Genomic DNA, 17,787 nt, shown 5'->3' on the forward strand with positions numbered 1-17,787 from the left:
GGGGAGTGTAGATGAGGGAAAGGCTAGCTATAGACATTAAAGGAAAGACAGAAACTTAGGATAGTGTCAGGAGAGCAGATTCAGTCCACACTGAATGCCCCTCGGTTTATTCCTACACCTTCTTATGTATTCCCTTCTGGTATTCCCGTTGTAGTAGATACCACCCTGCCTTCAGGGTGAGAGTAAACTCGCCTTGGTCCAAGTCTATTGTTATTTAGATGGGAGATATTCACCACCAAGGCCAGGACATCCTGCAGCCATTAAGCTAATGTCTTAAGGACAATGGGGAGTGATTTGAACTCTCTGAACTCCTGGCAAGATGGAGTGGACTCCCATTTATGGGTCCCATCATAGGTCAACTCTCTGAAACTATAGGCATTCTCCAATGAAATGCTTCCTTTCATAAGAGTTGCCTTGGTCATGGCGACTCGTCATAGCAATAGAACAGTGACTAAGACATTGGTCCTCTTAGGAGGATTTCCACAGCATGGGGAACTGTTAGTCAGGTTCAGGGGCCGGGTGGGTGGGTGGGTGGGGGCGAGTACCGAGTTTATCAGCTTCCCTTGTGTAGCAGCTATGAGAAGCAAACAGGATGGCCAGCCGTCAGCCACCATGTCCAGACAGATATGTTACAGGCCTTGGCTAGGCTCTGAGACAAAAAGGTGGACCGGTTTAGTGACATCTGGCAGCTAAAACTGGGGTGGGGGGCAGGACAGTGTTCAGAGGTGGATTGAATACACCCAGATGCATAGAGGTGCCTGAGGTTGCGGGGCGAGGAGGCCGTGGGGGATGGATCTGGAAGACGTAGGGGAGGTGAGGGAAGGGGAGGACAGGTTGTAGAAAGGAAAGGGGGCCCAGCAGAGGTCCTTGAACTCCAAAGGCATCAGGATGGTGGGGGGAGGTTGTTGACGGGAGCCTAGCAGCCCTGGGCTCCCTGTTGGTGGTGCAGTCGCCACCTGCTGGCCTCTGCCTTCCAGCACCTGGAAGTGTCCGGCTGCCTGGTCCAGGCTCTTTGCAGAGCTGAGAGCAGCATCCCCAGTTTCGACTGGTCCTCTCTCCTCCAGGCAGGAACTGGACCCAGGCTGGGGCTGGGTCAATGCCTGTGGCTAGCCTAGCCTACTCGGTCCTTGCCAGGTGAAGCAGGCCCGGGCTGGAGGTCGTCTATGACTGGGAGCAACACCCTACTGCGGAGCCCTGGGCCAGGGGTGTGTGGCTCCTGGACTAGACGAGTTTGACTAGGGATTACCGGTTCTGGAGAGAAAAGGAGACGTTCTTTGCAAACAACAACAACAAAAAAGACAAACAGCTAAATCCAGCAGAGGTTGCCACCTACTGGCAGATTCCGGAAAAACCAGCAGAATTTCAATCTGTCAATCAGTCAGCTCCCTTTTGGGGGGACAAACCAAACAGACGCACTGGCAACAAAAGCAAGAAGTCAATTAAACAACTCCCTGACCCACGCTTGCCCGACACACATTCAGTCATTCACACACGAATAAATTGCGAGCATTCGTTCAAGCAAAATGGAAATACGAGAGGCAAAACCAGGATACAAGATCCCCTACTTGTAGCATCCCAAGTTGGTGTGGAGGACTGGGGAGAAGCTCTCATCAGAAATCTTCTTCCCAAATCAGGAAAAGGGCCTTGACTACCGACCTCTTCTATCCAGAAGGAGAAGAGACTCCCCTTTGGGGCCTACCCCACGTATCCAGAAGGTTCCCAGTGGGGCTCCGCCTCTTCAGCTAATTCAGCATCACCTCCCAGGAGTGTCAGAAGGACTTTATTTTGGTACAGGGAACACAGCAGTCATCCCAGACCTTTCTGGACTCGGTGAGGAGCTGGGCCCTGGAATATTTGTCAGAGGTCATCTCCCCTGTAACCTCTCCCTGGCAGGGTGGGAATTAGGCTGAGTTCCACAGAACATGGAGGAGGAGCTCTCTGGGGCCTCCAATATAATGATCCACTCAAGAAAGTGACTGGCAACCACACTTAAAACAATTAAGAAAGGCCTAGCGTTGGTGGCTCACGCCTTTAATCCCAGCACTCGGGAGGCAGAGGCAGTTGGATCTCTGTGAGTTCAAGGCCAGCCTGACCTACAGAGCGAGTTCCAGGACAACCTCCAAAGCCACAGAGAAACCCTGTCTCAAGAAAAAAAAATTAAGAAATTTTAGGTCCTTTTTATTGAAGGCCAGACCTAGAGAGGGCTTGAGTATTCGAAAAGTCTCTTGGTGTCTAAATTCAGGGATACAGAGTTTTGAAGGCAAAACCCATCAGGATATATCAGAATTAGGTGAAGGTCAGAATAACCTTGAAATGTTCATTCCTGGCAAAGAGAGTAGTTAATTTAGACATAACTTGCCAATAATTTTGCTTAATATATCTGGATCATGGTTACTGCCATGAAAATGGTAAATGTCTTGCCAACATGTGACTGTTGGGGGGGCTGTAGAGGTACCCAGAACTGTCTAAGCAAACACAAAATCGAACCAGAACATGATGACTTCACCTTAGTTGTTTCAAAGCTACCTTATTCCTTCTAGTAGAGGCCTCCTTCACTAGCAGTGAGAGGGTCTAAAGCCCTGAGAGTCCACAGAACCTCTGTGGAGGGAGTCAGGTTGCTCCTGGGGGTTTCTGTACTTTGTGTATTGTCAAAGAACTACCCCTAGGAGATTGTTGAGATGTTTGGCTGCAGGTAACTCCAAGTGAAGACACACATGACACAGCGGCGGGTCTCCGAGAAACAGAGCGACGGCTTAGGAGAAATAAATACTGGAGGTGGTTAAAGGGAAGCCAGGGAATGGTCTCAACCCAGGAGCACAGCACTTTCAGCCAGAGTCCAGGCTAGAACCTCTTGTCCTGGAAGAGTCCTGAGCAGGTTTGGAAGGTTAGCGAAAGCAACGGCAGGTGGGTGTACCCTGCTTCCTGTCCGCATCTCTCTTCTCTCCCATCCTTCTTTCTTTCTTGCTTTACATGTTTTAGCGCCCTGAGGTGAGGAATCTGGGGGACACAGCCACGGTTTTACAGCTTTATTCCAGTGTCAGAGGCTGGTTACACAATGAGCTGAGTGGTGAGAACAATTCCTCCCTCAGGCATTCCAGGTCTACATATTTTTAAAATTTCAGAAAGCCTTGCTTAGCTGCTCACTAAGTAACACAGGGGTTCCCCCCCCCACCTCATTGGGACACCATCAGTCTTGGCAAAATTTGCCACTTTGGAAACATATTGCTTCATTTCTCCCTGCCAACACTGAATCATAATTTGGACCTATGTCCCCATTGATTGTCCTTATTGACCGACCTGATAGTTGCAGTTGGGATTAGCCTCAGGAAATGCTGTTGCTCCATCAGAAAATTGGGTTAATGACTTGTTGTTGATCTGCCTACACTGGTGAGACACCCTGGACGTGGGATTTCTCATCTGCACTTTAGCGGTGTGGAAATATGGCTGAGAAGACCTTTGTGGGCACTCGAAAGTCAGAATCACAAAGCAAAGTCCCTTTAAGAACTCTGCGAATCAGTATTTCTATTGCGTATCTCAAATCTGTTGCTGAAAAGGGGGCAGGAGCCAGATGTGGCAGCACACGCCACCCCTGTTACTACAGCCCTCGAGAGTCTGAGGTAGGAGAAATAGGATGAGACTGTGGTCAGCCTGGACCATATGGCCAGTGAATGAACTCATGGTTCTTTGTCTGGTCGCCACTTGAAGGGGGTGCCTCCTCTTTCTAGGGAGCATCAGGTAGAAAAAGGCATAAGGGGAAGGGGTTGTGGGGGGCAGAGGTGATTGGCAGAAGGTTTCTTGAGGCATCTCAGTTAGGGTTTCTATTGTGTGGTAAAACATCATGACCAAAATGAGTTTTGGGAGGAAAGGGTTTATTTCGTTTTACAAACTTCTAGTCCATCGTCCTGGGAAGTCAGAACTCCCAGGCAGTTTCTTATCATTTGGGCCTCAGAAATCTCTCCCTTGTCTCTTAGCTCCATGAACATATGAACGTATACGATCTTGGACCCTTTCCCCTGTCTAGTTGTAGAATAACATTACAGTTTATGCCTCCCTGCTTTAGCTAAATTTCCCATATTCCAGTTTGTGTGGGGCTGCGTTTCTGCACAAAGGAGGTCGAGGTCGCTGTGCAGACCCTAAACTGTAGGATCTCCATGTCACAGGGCCACAACATGGTATCCAAGAGCAGCTCCAGTGAGGGCCCAGCATGGATGGTGTAGCAGAAACCAGGGGTCTAGAACCAGACCAACGACTCTTTGCAATGAACACTTGCAAGTAAAGATGTATGGATAAAGGGCTGACTGTGTGACTCACTGTGTCACCCTGCAGCTTCCATGATGAGACTGAACTTTCTTTCTCATTTTTTCCTCTTAAATCTTATTTTATTTTTTATTTTGGGGGGTTACAGGGCAGAGAGCGGACATGACGGGACAGGGAAGTGAATCAGATGGCGATGCATGGTGTGAAAGGCATAAAGAATAAATAAAAAGAAAGTTAAAAAATCAGGAGCATTTGTTAATGATTTCCTGTGCAATCAGACTGTGCTCTACTGCTGTCCCTTAAGCCAAGAAAGCCTGAGTCCAATTAGAGACACCAGAGACCAACTTCAACACTTTCACACAACGCCAGGCGACCCTGAGCACATGAGGTCCTGTTTTTCAAACTTTTAAAGAGTAACTTTAAAGCCAAAAGTTGGGGATTTAATAGGCAGGGCAGGAGCAAAACAAGAAGCATCCTTGTTCTGGATCTCTGCACACTGCTGAGCATGCAGAGAGTGCAAGCAGACTAAGACTCAGGCCATAAGGCCGGTTTTCAACAGAGCAATAGGATGCTCTTATCCACTCAGCTGCTGAGAGAGGTACTCTCTCAACAAAGGCACTTACAGTGTCTATAAATAGAAAAGACACTGAAGAAACAATTGTCCAAGTTAATTAAGAAAGTGAAGTGAGCAGTTAGTGACGGTCAAAATGAACAGCTTAATTTTCTGTTTCACCTTTCATCTCACAAGGAGAACTTTCTCTAAATCTAGGCATCACAGAATCAGTCATGACTGATACCCAACCATCTGCACTACCACTGTCCCAAGGCCAACAGTCTTCAGATGGTACGCTTCTGTAGAAGTTCTCAGAAATTCCCTAGGAATGGCCCCATAGGTTCATATATTTGAATGCTTTTTTTTTTCTTGAGACAGGGTTTCTCAGTATTGTTTTGGAGGCTGTCCTGGAACTCGCTCTGTAGACCAGGCTGGCCTCGAACTCACAGAGATCGAGGCCTGCCTCTGCCTCCCGAGTGCTGGGACTAAAGGCATGCGCCACCAACGCCCGGCATATTTGAATGCTTAATCACCAGGAATTGGCACTATTTGAAAGGATTAGAAGGATTAGGAAGAAGTGTGTCACTAGGAGTGGGCTTTGAGGTTTCAGCCCATTCCAGGCCCAGTTCCTCTATAGATCAGGATGTAGAACTCTCAGCTACTTCTCCAGCACCATGTCTGCCTGCCTGCTGCCATGCTCCCACCCTGATAATAACGGACTAACCTCTGAAGCTGTAAGTTAGCCCACGATTCAATGATTTCTTTGAAAAGACTTGCCTTGGCCATGGTGTCTCTTCACAGCAACAGAACACTATCCTTACCTGTCACTCTTGGATCCTTCATCAAGAATATCCTTTCTCCTTTGGGACACTCTATCCACTAACCATAAGGATTATTGAACTCAGGCTACGGCCTACTCTAAGTTACTCTGTATTCTACAAAACTGTGGCTTTCACAAGCAGTGTTTGACTCCATTTTGAGGAGGAAGGACAACTGGAGGCCCCGTGGACCCAGAAACCACAGCATCTGTCAGGTACCACTGGTGTCAGTTTGCTTTCTGTTGTGTTTGACCAGAGCAATGTTAGGAGGAAAGAGCTTATTTGGATAACACTTCCGGGTCACAATCCATTGCTGAGAGAATCAGGGCAGAAACCGGAAGCGGAAAACCACAGATGAATGCTTCACTCTGTCTTCCTCTCTGATAGCTTTCTTATACAGCCGCTGCCACCTGCCTAGGGATGGGGCCACCTATGGTAGGCTGGGTCCTCCCATATCAGTTATCAGTCAAGACAGCTCCTCACAGGCTACTCTGAAGGAGGCATTTTTTTCATTTGAGGTTGTCTCTTGCCAGGAGGCTCTAGTTTGCATCAAGTAAAAGCTCTAGAATAAGAACTAACCAGGACAGCAACCATGCAGAACAGACTGATAAATGACTTCTACTTGGGAATAGAGAAGGAGCCACTCTGCAAGTTTATTGGTGTGTGCCTCAAGGACTGGTAAGCGGAAGTGTCTTAGTCACTGCTCTATTGCTGTGAAGAGACACTATGACCACAGCAACTCTTTAAAAAAATTATTTGTGCTGGGCGTTGGTGGCGCACACCTTTGATCCCAGCACTGGGGAGGCAGAGGCAGGCGGATCTCTGTGAGTTCGAGGCCAGCCTGGTCTACAGAGTGAGTTCCAGGACAACCTCCAAAACAATACAGAGAAACCCTGTCTCGAAAAACCAAAAAAAAAAAAAAAACCCAAAAAACATTATTTGTCTATTTATTTGTTTTTAAATCCCAACCAGTTTCCCCTCCTAACCTCTTCCCAGTTCCTCCCCCACCTTCTCTCCTCCATTGTTTCTCTCCGTACAGGTGGGCCTCCCATGGGTATCAGTCTTCCAAGTATTTCAAGTTGCATTGAGACTAGGCTCGACCTCTTCTGTTAAAGCTGGGTGAGGCATTCAGTATGAGGAATGGGTCACAAAAACATACGTGCAGTCAGACAGTGCCTGCTCTCACTGTTAGAAGCCTCACAAGAAGACCATGTTACATGACAGTAACATATGTGCAGTCAGACAGTGCCTGCTCTCACTGTTAGAAGCCTCACAAGAAGACCATGTTACATGACAGTAACATATGTGCAGTCAGACAGTGCCTGCTCTCACTGTTAGAAGCCTCACAAGAAGACCATGTTACATGACAGTAACATATGTGCAGTCAGACAGTGCCTGCTCTCACTGTTAGAAGCCTCACAAGAAGACTATGTTACATGACAGTAACATATGTGCAGTCAGACAGTGCCTGCTCTCACTGTTAGAAGCCTCACAAGAAGACCATGTTACATGACAGTAACATATGTGCAGTCAGACAGTGCCTGCTCTCACTGTTAGAAGCCTCACAAGAAGACCATGTTACATGACAGTAACATACGTGCAGCCAGACAGTGCCTGCTCTCACTGTTAGAAGTCTCACAAGAAGACCATGTTACATGACAGTAACATACGTGCAGTCAGACAGTGCCTGCTCTCACTGTTAGAAGTCTCACAAGAAGACCATGTTACATGACAGTAACATATGTGCAGTCAGACAGTGCCTGCTTTCACTGTTAGAAGCCTCACAAGAAGACTATGTTACATGACAGTAACATATGTGCAGTCAGACAGTGCCTGCTCTCACTGTTAGAAGCCTCACAAGAAGACCATGTTACATGACAGTAACATATGTGCAGTCAGACAGTGCCTGCTCTCACTGTTAGAAGCCTCACAAGAAGACCATGTTACATGACAGTAACATATGTGCAGAGTCAGACAGTCCCTGCTCTCACTGTTAGAGCTCTCACAAGAAGACCATGTTACACGACAGTAACATGCGTGCAGAGGAACTAGGTCAGTCCCATGCAGGCTCCATGCAGGCTCCAGAGACTGTGGGTTCAGTCTCTGTGAGCTCCTATGAGCCCAGTTAAGCTGGTTTTCTGGGTTTTCTTGTGGTGTCCTTAACCCCTCTGACTCCTGGAGTCCTTCATCCCCATCTTCTACAGTATCCTCCAAACTCTGTCTAACGTTTGGCTGTGGATCTCTGCATCTGATCCCATCAGTTACTGGACGTAGCCTCTCTGATGACAGTTGGGCTAGAAACCCATCTGTGAGTATAGCGGATTAGGATTTCATTGACTTGTTTGTTTCTTTGGCCAGGAGTGTTTGGCTCTGTCCTAGGGCTCTGGGATATCCTGCCTCTGGGTCCTGACCTTCAGGAGTGAGCCATGGGTCTTCATGGGTCTTCAGCTGAACCTGTCATTAGTTGGTCACTCCCACAATTTCTGTGCCATCTTTACCTCAGCGTATCTTGTAGTCAGGACAAATTGTAGGTCAATGGATTTGTGGTTGAGTTGGTGTCCCAATCCCTCCACTGGAAGTCTTTCCTGGTTACAGGAGATGGCCAGTTCAGGCTTCATGCTCCCCTTGCTAGGGTCACCCTCGTAGATTCCTGGGGGTTTCCATTGCTCTAGGTTTCTAGCTCAGCCCAGAGATGTCTCCAGATTCCAGTTATCTTTCCCAGTACTCTATCCCTCCGTCCTCTCCCCCACTCCCTACGGCAACTCTTCTAAAGGAAAACATTTAACTGGGTCTTGCTTACAGTTTCAGAGGCTTAGTCCATTGTCATCATGGCAGGGAGCATGGCGGCACACAGACAGACGTGATGCTGGAGAAGGAGCTGAAAACTCTACGTCTTGATCCTCGGGTAGCAGGAGGAGTCAGTGTCCACACTGGGTGTAGCTTGCACATAGGAGACCTCAAAGCTTGTCTCCATAGTGACACACTTCCTCCCAAAGGCCACACCTCCTAATCCTTTCAAATAGTTCCACTCTAGTGACCAAATATTCAAATCTATGAACCTACAAGGGCCATTCTATAAGAGGGGACTCCCTGACTGTCCCTGGAGCTTCTGCTCTCTTGGTACCCTACTGCTTATGTGGCCTGCTTGTCCATCCTCCTGTTCACCCATCTGGACCATGACCTGAGCCCGTTGTCTCCTGCTTTCTGACCCCTGTTTGAGCTTTCATCTCACAGCTGAACCTGAAGCTTGGAACTAAAATCCTGACTCCAGCAGTTCCAGCAGCCCATCCCCCACCCCCACCCTTGGTCTGGTTCTTTTTTTTTTCTTTAAGTTAGAAACAAGCTTGCTTCACATGTTAATCCCAGCTCCTGGTCTGGTTCTTTATCTTATCACTGCAGATGCTCTCGGCTCACTTTAGAAACCTCTTGAACTTTGCTGCAATCTCTTTCATTTGTGTTTATTTTGTAACCCAAGTATGTGCACATAGAGAGATAAATGTATTTACTGTGTGATGTGTGATACGAGAGTCAATAGCAGTAATTGAGATTTCAATAAGAGAACCTGAACTGTCAAGGTAGGTGGGATTATATGACAAACTGCTGTCTTGAAGCTGCTGCCCCTTGTGAATTTTTTGTTAGTCTGTAAATTCCTGACCCTGTGGAAACATACAAATATATTTGCTTATGCTACTGTCATATTGCACCCACAAGAGGATTTATTATGCAAATAAAATCCACAGATTCCATATTTCCTCTTCCTTGAAATATCTAGGGCATCCTCTACTAACAATGAATCATAAATCATTTCAACACTGAATTCAGGTATCTTCGGTGTAAGTGAAGTTCAAATTGAGTAATTCAGTACTGTCAACAAGTAAGTTATTTTGATGGAACCATGGAAGTTAAAGTTGACTCATCTAAATCTCCATCTAGACTTACATAACACTCTAAAGTCAGAAGCTAAAGGGTGCCTAAATTAAAAAGTTGGGAGCATAATAAAGACTCACTGTTTTTTGGGACATTAAAAGAAATTCTACCTTTTAAGTTGAAAACTGCCAAGAGTCAGAGTTATGAATACATTTTTTCCAGCTTTTTTGATTAAAGTGTAATTGTGATGGTAACTGTTATGTTGCAATACAATTAAGCTATGACTCAGTTGGCATCAGATCACGTTAAAGGTGCAATCTTCAACATTGCCCTATTTAGACACCAGCTGCCAGTGAAGTTCCCAGGCCACATGTTTCTGAACAACTGGGTACAAATTCAAAGGGTTTTCACAATCTCCCTGTTTTTTTTTATTAAAGCATGGATCACAGAATTAAGGACAATATTGTACTAACTTTGATTATCAAAGACTGCAACCAAGACCAGTCAAATGAAGAGCTATATGAGTTCAGGCTTGGGAGGGCCCCAAACACAAAGCTCTCACGTGAAATCGGGTGTGTCACCTCCCAGCAGCCTGATATGTTCTCCAGCAAGGACATGCCCCTGAGCCCTCATAGCTAAAGCTTGTTATTGGGCTTCAGCCATTGACGATGTTAATGGATTTGCTCTTCACCCTCCCACACAAGAGAGACCAAGCCTACTCAAATCTCTAACCATTAATCACATGGTTGCTCTTTCTGGCGAGTGACTGGCTCTCATCCTGAGTCGTTGTATGCCTTCCCTTAAACTCTAGTGTGATTCAAGAGGTTCATCAATAATAGAAACAAAAAAAATTCCTATTGCTCAGGAAATTCTAAGGATTTATATGACTTCTGGGAACAGAGAGAGATGCCAGTGGCATTCTTTACTATAGAACAGGCCACCCATTGTTTTTATGTGGGGCAGAGATAGAGAAGGCACTGGAGAATTTGAGTTAAATTTCTCAATATACTTGACTGTTAATATCAATCATAATCACTCACCTCATCTTACCTGTTATACCAATATCCAGGAGAGGATGTATAACCTGAAAAACAAAAATCAAATGATACTGACTCATTAGCAGAATTCCATTCAGACATTAGTAATCAATCCAGCATCATATCATCTGAACAACATGTGTTCCAGAGGAAGCCATCTAAGGCTCTCAGGCTTCCATTCAGGCTGATCAGGTTTCAGAAGCAGGAGTGATCTTAGCATTCTGTGGCTTCTCCCTCAGGCATCTGGTGGAAATGAGGTCAAGACACAACACTGTGGCTTGCTCTGAAACTCTTTCGAAGTATTAATGCGATATTGAATTTTCCTCACTGTACAGTTCTTTTATTTATTTTGCTACTCTCAGTCACAACTCCACCTACTTGGAGATGTTAGGTTGACCCAGTGTGCTGATCTGGAGTGCAGGCAGCACTATTAATTCAGCAACCACCTCCCATCAGGTTTCCGGCCTTCATTAGGGTTTGCTTGCACTTTCTAGCATTAGGCAGGCAATGCAGTTGGATTATTTATCATGTAATGCTTGTGGTAGCAAATTCAAACCCAATTTCATCTTTGGTACCACTAAGGATTTATCACGTACTATTATATGATCTGAGGAGAAATGACAGTACTTATGTTATTTTACAATTGTAGATCTGTGTGCTTCTTTTGTTAGCATCCCTTTTAGAATCAAAATAGTCAATACTCATTTGCCTTCTGAGAAAATCAATAACATATTTGATTGGTTAGGTCAGGGCTTTATTGAGAAACTCTTACAGCTCACGAGTCTCAGCAAGAACTTGTGGTTCTGTTCTTATGCAATATATTTTCTAAAGGTGAGTTCTAAAACAAACCATTCTATCAATTTACTGCTTTAGGTGAGAAATACACATGATTTCCAAACAGAAGTTGTAATTTTACTTTGGGGTAGGATCTAGTTTTTGCAAATGTGGTTAAATTTCTTGTTTCTGACAGTATAAACTTTTTTTTTTTTTGGTTTTTCGAGACAAGGTTTCTCTGTGGCTTTGGAGGCTGTCCTGGCACTAGCTCTTGTAGACCAGGCTGGCCTCGAACTCACAGAGATCCGCCTGCCTCTGCCTCCCAAGTGCTGGGATTAAAGGCGTGCGCCACCAACGCCCGGCCCAGTATAAACTATTTTAAAGCTTTCCAAATCTAGCAATGAAAAATAAATAGAAGATTTGTGGGCCTCACTGCTACCACATGTAATGTTTTCTAATTTTTCTGAAATTTCTCTGCTACCACATGATCTAATAAAGTCATGGGAAGCCAAACCACTTTCCTATTATCCTAAGCATCAACTGGTCCAGGCTTGCCTACTCTTCTTAAGAACACTTGTTTTTTTTTTACTCAAGAGGTCTAGACAGATCCTTAATGCCTAAATTCCATTTCTCAAAATTTATCAAACAACAATTGCTCATTAGAGTCTCCTGACTCAACGACCCAACCTGCTGGCCTTGTCTGAGGGTAATAAATAGATAGCTACGTTGGTTTAGCCGGTCTGGCTATTGCTTGACGTGGTGGTGCATGTTTGTAGCTACAGCCTGGGGATAAAGACAGATGGATCCTCGAGGCTCTCTGCTTAGCTATGTTAGCCTAGTCAGTGAGAGACCGGGTCGTCAGCTTCTAAAGAATGACATCCTACGGCCGACCTAAATGTCCCATTGAAGGCTGAACACTCAACAGTCACTTATTCCTTGGCCCTCTGACCAATTATGGGTCAATAGCGTCGACTGCTGCCCACTGCAAAGAGAAGCCTCTCTCACAAGGCTGAGAGAGAGCAGTACTAGTCTATATTCGCATCTTCAAGAGTACCCTACCTCTCCTTTTAGTACAGTGGCTCTTAGACTTCCTAATGCTGTGACCCTTTAATAGGGTTCCGCATCTTGTGGTGAGCCCCCCAACCACAAAATTATTTTTATTGCTACTTCATAACTGTAATTTTGTTACTGTTATGAGTTGTAACGTAAATATCCCCTCGACATAGGTTAAAGAGCCTTTGGGGACACAACCCACAGGCTGAGTGCCACCGCTCTCGTATCTCAGTTTAAGGGCCCATGCAGCTGACTTTTGTGTACGGTGCATCTAGTTTCATTCTCCGGCATGGAGACATTCCATCTTCCCAGAACCCTTTGTTGAAGATGCCGTCTTTTCTCCAATGTGTATTTTTAGCATCTTTGTCAAACATTAGGTGGCTGTAGCTTCCCGGCTTTGTATCTGGATGCGAATGTGTGTTTATTTGTGTCTATGTACATGTGTGTATATGCATGTATGTGTGTGAATGAGTGTACATGTGTGTGCACTTGTATGTATGCGTGTGTGTGCATGTGTGTGTGCGTGTGTGTGTGTGTGCGTGTGTATGTGTGTGTGTGCACTTCCAAATCAATTATGCTGCTTTTACATTTTTCGTTTGATGAGACTGGTCCTCTTTTTCTTCTGAAGCAGCTGCTCTGCAGTTTTTTCTGGGTTGGTTGCAGCGCTTTCCCACCTTATATTTTTGATTAGGTTTGTGGTACTTCTGGTATGCTGAAGCTCAATACTTATATATATTCGGGTTCCTCAGCTTTCTTATTTATTTTTCTACATTCAATACCATATCTGAGAGTCTTCTGTACCTAAGCATTTTATGAAAACCCAGATCACACTCAACTTCTTAGTTCCACCATTGCTTTCTGGATCTGTGGCACTTGAAAGCTGTTTTTGACGTCACCCTTGCCAGAGTGACCTGGTTTTCATCTTTTGCTCTGTTCACTCAGTGTGGTATATGCTGGGACGGCCGCCTGCTGGGTTAGAATCTTTAATGACATGTCCGAGTCTGTGCTAGTGAGAGTTTAAACCCCACCTTAAGGGTGGTCTCTGGGAATTCATTCTGTGGATTGTTTTCTGCAAATGCTGCCTGCATTTGGTGAGGAAAAAAAAAATCCTCTACAGAGACTGGAACAGACTGCTGCTGCTTTCACACCGGAGCAGAGCGGTAGGACTCACACAGAGAAGGATGGCCCTCGGTTTTAAAACGTGAAGCCTCTCTCCTCCTCCACCTCACCTAGGGGCATGGTCAGAAGCTGTGGTGAACTCTTCTACACGAGAAAAGTAAAAGGAAATTGAAGGTCAGAGGTTGGAAAGGTAACGTCTGGGAAGAGCAGAGGAGAGGAGAGGAGAGGAGAGGAGAAGAGGTCAGTAATAGGGAGAGGCAGAGGTCTTGGGCAGGCAGCCAAGGGAGAACAGTCTGTCCAGCAGTGACAATGGATCTGATATGCTAATATAAATTCTACTGTAAGCTGTTACATTTTCCTCATATTTTCATTAGTGTTTTGAGAATTTCGAATAGTGTATTTCAATCATATCACCCCTCTTTCCTCAACTCTTTCCAGAACTATCAATAGCAAGGGCTGGGACTTCATCCCCTCTCTAGGCTGGGATTCGGTCTGACTTGAGCTTGTCCATGCCGTCACAACTGTTGCTGTTCTTTATTTAAGATAACTAGGGCCAGGGGAAACACAAACCATAGAATGTACATTAACCATAGAGTTTATTAAAGTGGGGGAGGGGGAGGGGCACTAAGAGGGTAAGAGAGAGAGAAGGGAGAAGAGAGGGTGGGGGAGTAATCACGCGGAGGAGCTCGCTTAAAAGGGGAAGCTTGCACATGCGTACTGAGTCCTTACGCAGCCCCATTTAACAGGGACATGGCCACGCCACTGTTGTCAGGGGGCGGGGTCAACATGGTGCTGCTTGCAGACTAGTATTCATGGAACCCTGGGCTGACCAGAGTACTGCCTGAGTGCATTCTGCCAGGTAACAGGGGCAGGCCAGCATAATGCCTGAACCTTTCAACTGTTGTATGAGTCCTGTTGTGAAAAAACTCTAAACACTCAGGATGCTACACTTAGGGTGACTTCCCACCAAGGCAAAGAAAGGGTGCGGCAGCTAGTAGGCTATAGTCCACTGTGGAGCAGAGGACTGCAGGGTGGACCCAGCAGAGGAACCTGCTCGCACATGCAGAGTGTAAACCTCATGAGGGAAGGGCTTATGTTTCTCTCTTTTTCATGCCCTGTCTCTAGTGCCTAGAGTCAAGTTTGACACATAGTAGTTCCCAATAAAAAGTTGTTGGAATGCGTAAATAAAAGCCCCAATAGGGGTTATGATCTGCCCACATTGCTTGACATGTGGGTTTGAGCCAGGTCATCTGGCTGTCAGGGCAAAATGCAACCTCGCAGGGCTGGAGATGTGAGTTTGGTTTTCCTCTGGCTGCCTGGAATACTGTCAGTTTTAGCTGTGATCTGTGTGGGATTGCCATGTGTGATGCCTGTGTGTTCGGATTTACTCTCTGTGGATAAGCAACATGTATCATTACCATGATAGAAAGCTCTTTTTTTTTTTCTCTTGGTTTTTGAGACAAGGTTTCTTTGTGTAACAGCCCTCCCTGGTTTGCTGGAACTTGCTCTGTAGACCTGGCTGGCATTGACTCCACCTGCCTTTGCTTCCCAATTAAAAAAATATTTATTTCCTTTTATTTTATATGCATTGGTGTTTTGCCCACATGTCTGTCTGTGTGAGGGTGTCACATCTTGGAGTTACAGACAGTTGTGAGCTGCCATGTGGGTGCTGGGAATTGAACCCCGGGTCCTCTGGAAGAGCAGCCAGTGCTCTCAACCTCTGAGCCATCTCTCCAGCCCTAGGAAGGTCTTGAGAATCTTTAATCACTTCCTTAGTGGGATCCCAGTGGCAAATGGATCTGGGACTGTTTGTTATCACATTTCCTGTGTAACTCTATTAAATCAGTGTCACTGAGGTGGTGCACCTACAGTAGGCATGGGTTGGGGGTGTTTGAAAGCATTTTATTCTGAGGTTTGTGCTTCCACCTGAGTCATTTAGCTTGAGGGGAATGAGGAGATGCAGGAAAGGAGGGCTTTGGTTCAGAGATGACCATGGTGAGAAGGAGTAGCAGTCTCAGGATGGAGTGGCCTTCAGAGTTGAAGACTGAAGCTTGGATGGCAACGCCTTATGGAGTCCTGATTGCTTCCACCACAGCAGTGTTTGAGGTGATCCTCGGTGATAAGGAAGCTGTGACCATCCTACATACAGATAAAGTGTGAAAAGTGTCCCTGAAAGTGTCTACTAAGGTTAAGATATTTTGACAATCTTGGTGGGGCTGGGATGGGAGCGTCTATTCTGAGAAGGCCAAACTATGTTGAATATAATCACATGGCTTCACAAAGACGATAAAAGGGGCTCTGGGGGCTGGAGAAATGGCTCAGCAGTTAAAAAGCACTGACTGCTCTTCCAGAGGTCCTGAGTTCAATTCCCAGCAACCACACGGCGGCTCACAGCCATCCATCATGAGATCTGGTGCCCTCTGCTGGCCTGCAGGCATACCTGCAGGCGGAATGCTGTGTACATAATAAATAGATCTTAGAAAAATAGGTATGTATGCTGTATCACTGTGGCCTATGATTTAAAATAAGAAAGGTGTTTGGTCTTCTTTTTTAAATTGCCATAATAAAACACCACATCCAACATCAACCTGGGGAGGAGGGAGTTATACTTGGCTTAACACTTCCCAGTCGCAGACCATTATGAAGGGAGGGTCAGGCAGGCACTCAAGGCAGGAATCTGGAGGCAGGAACTGATGCGGAAGCTACGGAGGAACGCTGCTTACTGCCTCGCTCACTCATGGCTTGTTCAGACTGCTTTCTTATACGACGCGGGAGCTAGGCCCGCCCACGTCAATCATTCATTAAGAAAATGCCTCACCGATTTGGCTACAGGCCAATCTGATGGAGACAGTTCCCAGGCGAGATCCCCTCCTCTCTGATAATGTCTAGACTTGTGTCAAATTGACAAAAACTAGCAAGCACCGAAGATCGCGCATCTCTAGATCCCTTGAGCATCCACGAGGACAGAAATAAGACAGTCGTATACATTGCTGGGGCTCATCTCCAAGTGCCCAGCTGAGTGACAGCTGCACAATTAACACTGAATAATAGCAGCCCTTAAGAGCCTATCTGCTTATGAACGACTGTACAGAGACAGTTCTGGAAAGCCAGAATGAAGAGCCTGCGGAAGGTCAGCGTACGAACACATTAGCACAAAGCACACAGCTGACACTTCTCTTTTGTAGTGTGTAGGAAAAGATCTATGTAAATGGGCGTGGCCAAAAGTATGTAGAACATATGGGGGGGGGTAAAAGTGCTAGGGGAAGGAGACTCTCTCTTTTTTGGGTTCTGGTTGCATTCCAGTAGCGTCCTGGAGAGCCGCGTGCAGACCATTGGTTCTAGACTTTCTTGGCTTCCCACATAAGTGATTTCTCCATTAATAAAATATCTTAGCACATCCCTGTTTTGTGTAGCATAATATTTTAGCAATAGTAGTGATAGCAGGATGCAGGCATTCACATCTCTAGAGCTGCAACAGGCACAGCCATGGCCCTGTTGTTCAGCTGTCTGAAACTTGAGAGCGTAGTGGCTACTGAGGTTCGTTGTGGTTTGAGTGGCTCCTGGTTTTGAAGTAGTGATGCTACTTTGGAGGTTGAACTTTTGGGACGGTGGTCTAGCCGGCTGATGAGGGTTGGTGGGGGTGGACCGTGAAGGGAGTGGGCCGTGAAGGGAGTGGGCCGTGAAGGGAGTGGGCTGTGAAGGGGGTGGACCGTGAAGGGGGTGGACCGTGAAGGGGGTGGACCGTGAAGGTGCTACGTCTGCTTTCTCATTTAGGCTGAGTGCTCTGCTTCCTGTGTCCTGACATGGGTGAAGTAACTTAGGGGATTCCCAGCTATGGAGTAACAGAAACTTCTCCTGCATTCCATTGCTCCCATCACAGCAATGAACAAACAACATCACAGAGCCCCCTGAAGAAACGGAAATGCCAGTGCATAACGGAGAAGGTAACACTGAGTAATTTTGTGTATTTACTCTGTGCCTGGCCCAGTCCAAAGGATCTTTTGACATTTTCTCCATCCCAGGTCCCCGTCCCAGTTCAGAAAGTAGATGAGTTGGGCCAAGGAATTTCATTTTCATCTTGTGACGTTCAACCTAATGATATTTGGATGTTTGGTTCAGTTAGCTGCGACCCTTGTGTGATTTCGTGGATCATTATCGTTCTTGCCTATCTTCAGATTGGCTGAAAATTGATCATTGGGCCACAAATGCCTTCAATCAGGTTGTCAGTAAGAACCTGAACTAGTTAGGGACAAGAACATAGCTCTTCTGAATGCAGAGAGGCTTTTTAGAAATCATTTCCGGATGGCGG

This window comes from Mesocricetus auratus, unplaced genomic scaffold, assembly GCF_017639785.1.
Source record: "Mesocricetus auratus isolate SY011 unplaced genomic scaffold, BCM_Maur_2.0 Super-Scaffold_100048, whole genome shotgun sequence".
NCBI classification, from domain to species: domain Eukaryota; kingdom Metazoa; phylum Chordata; class Mammalia; order Rodentia; family Cricetidae; genus Mesocricetus; species Mesocricetus auratus.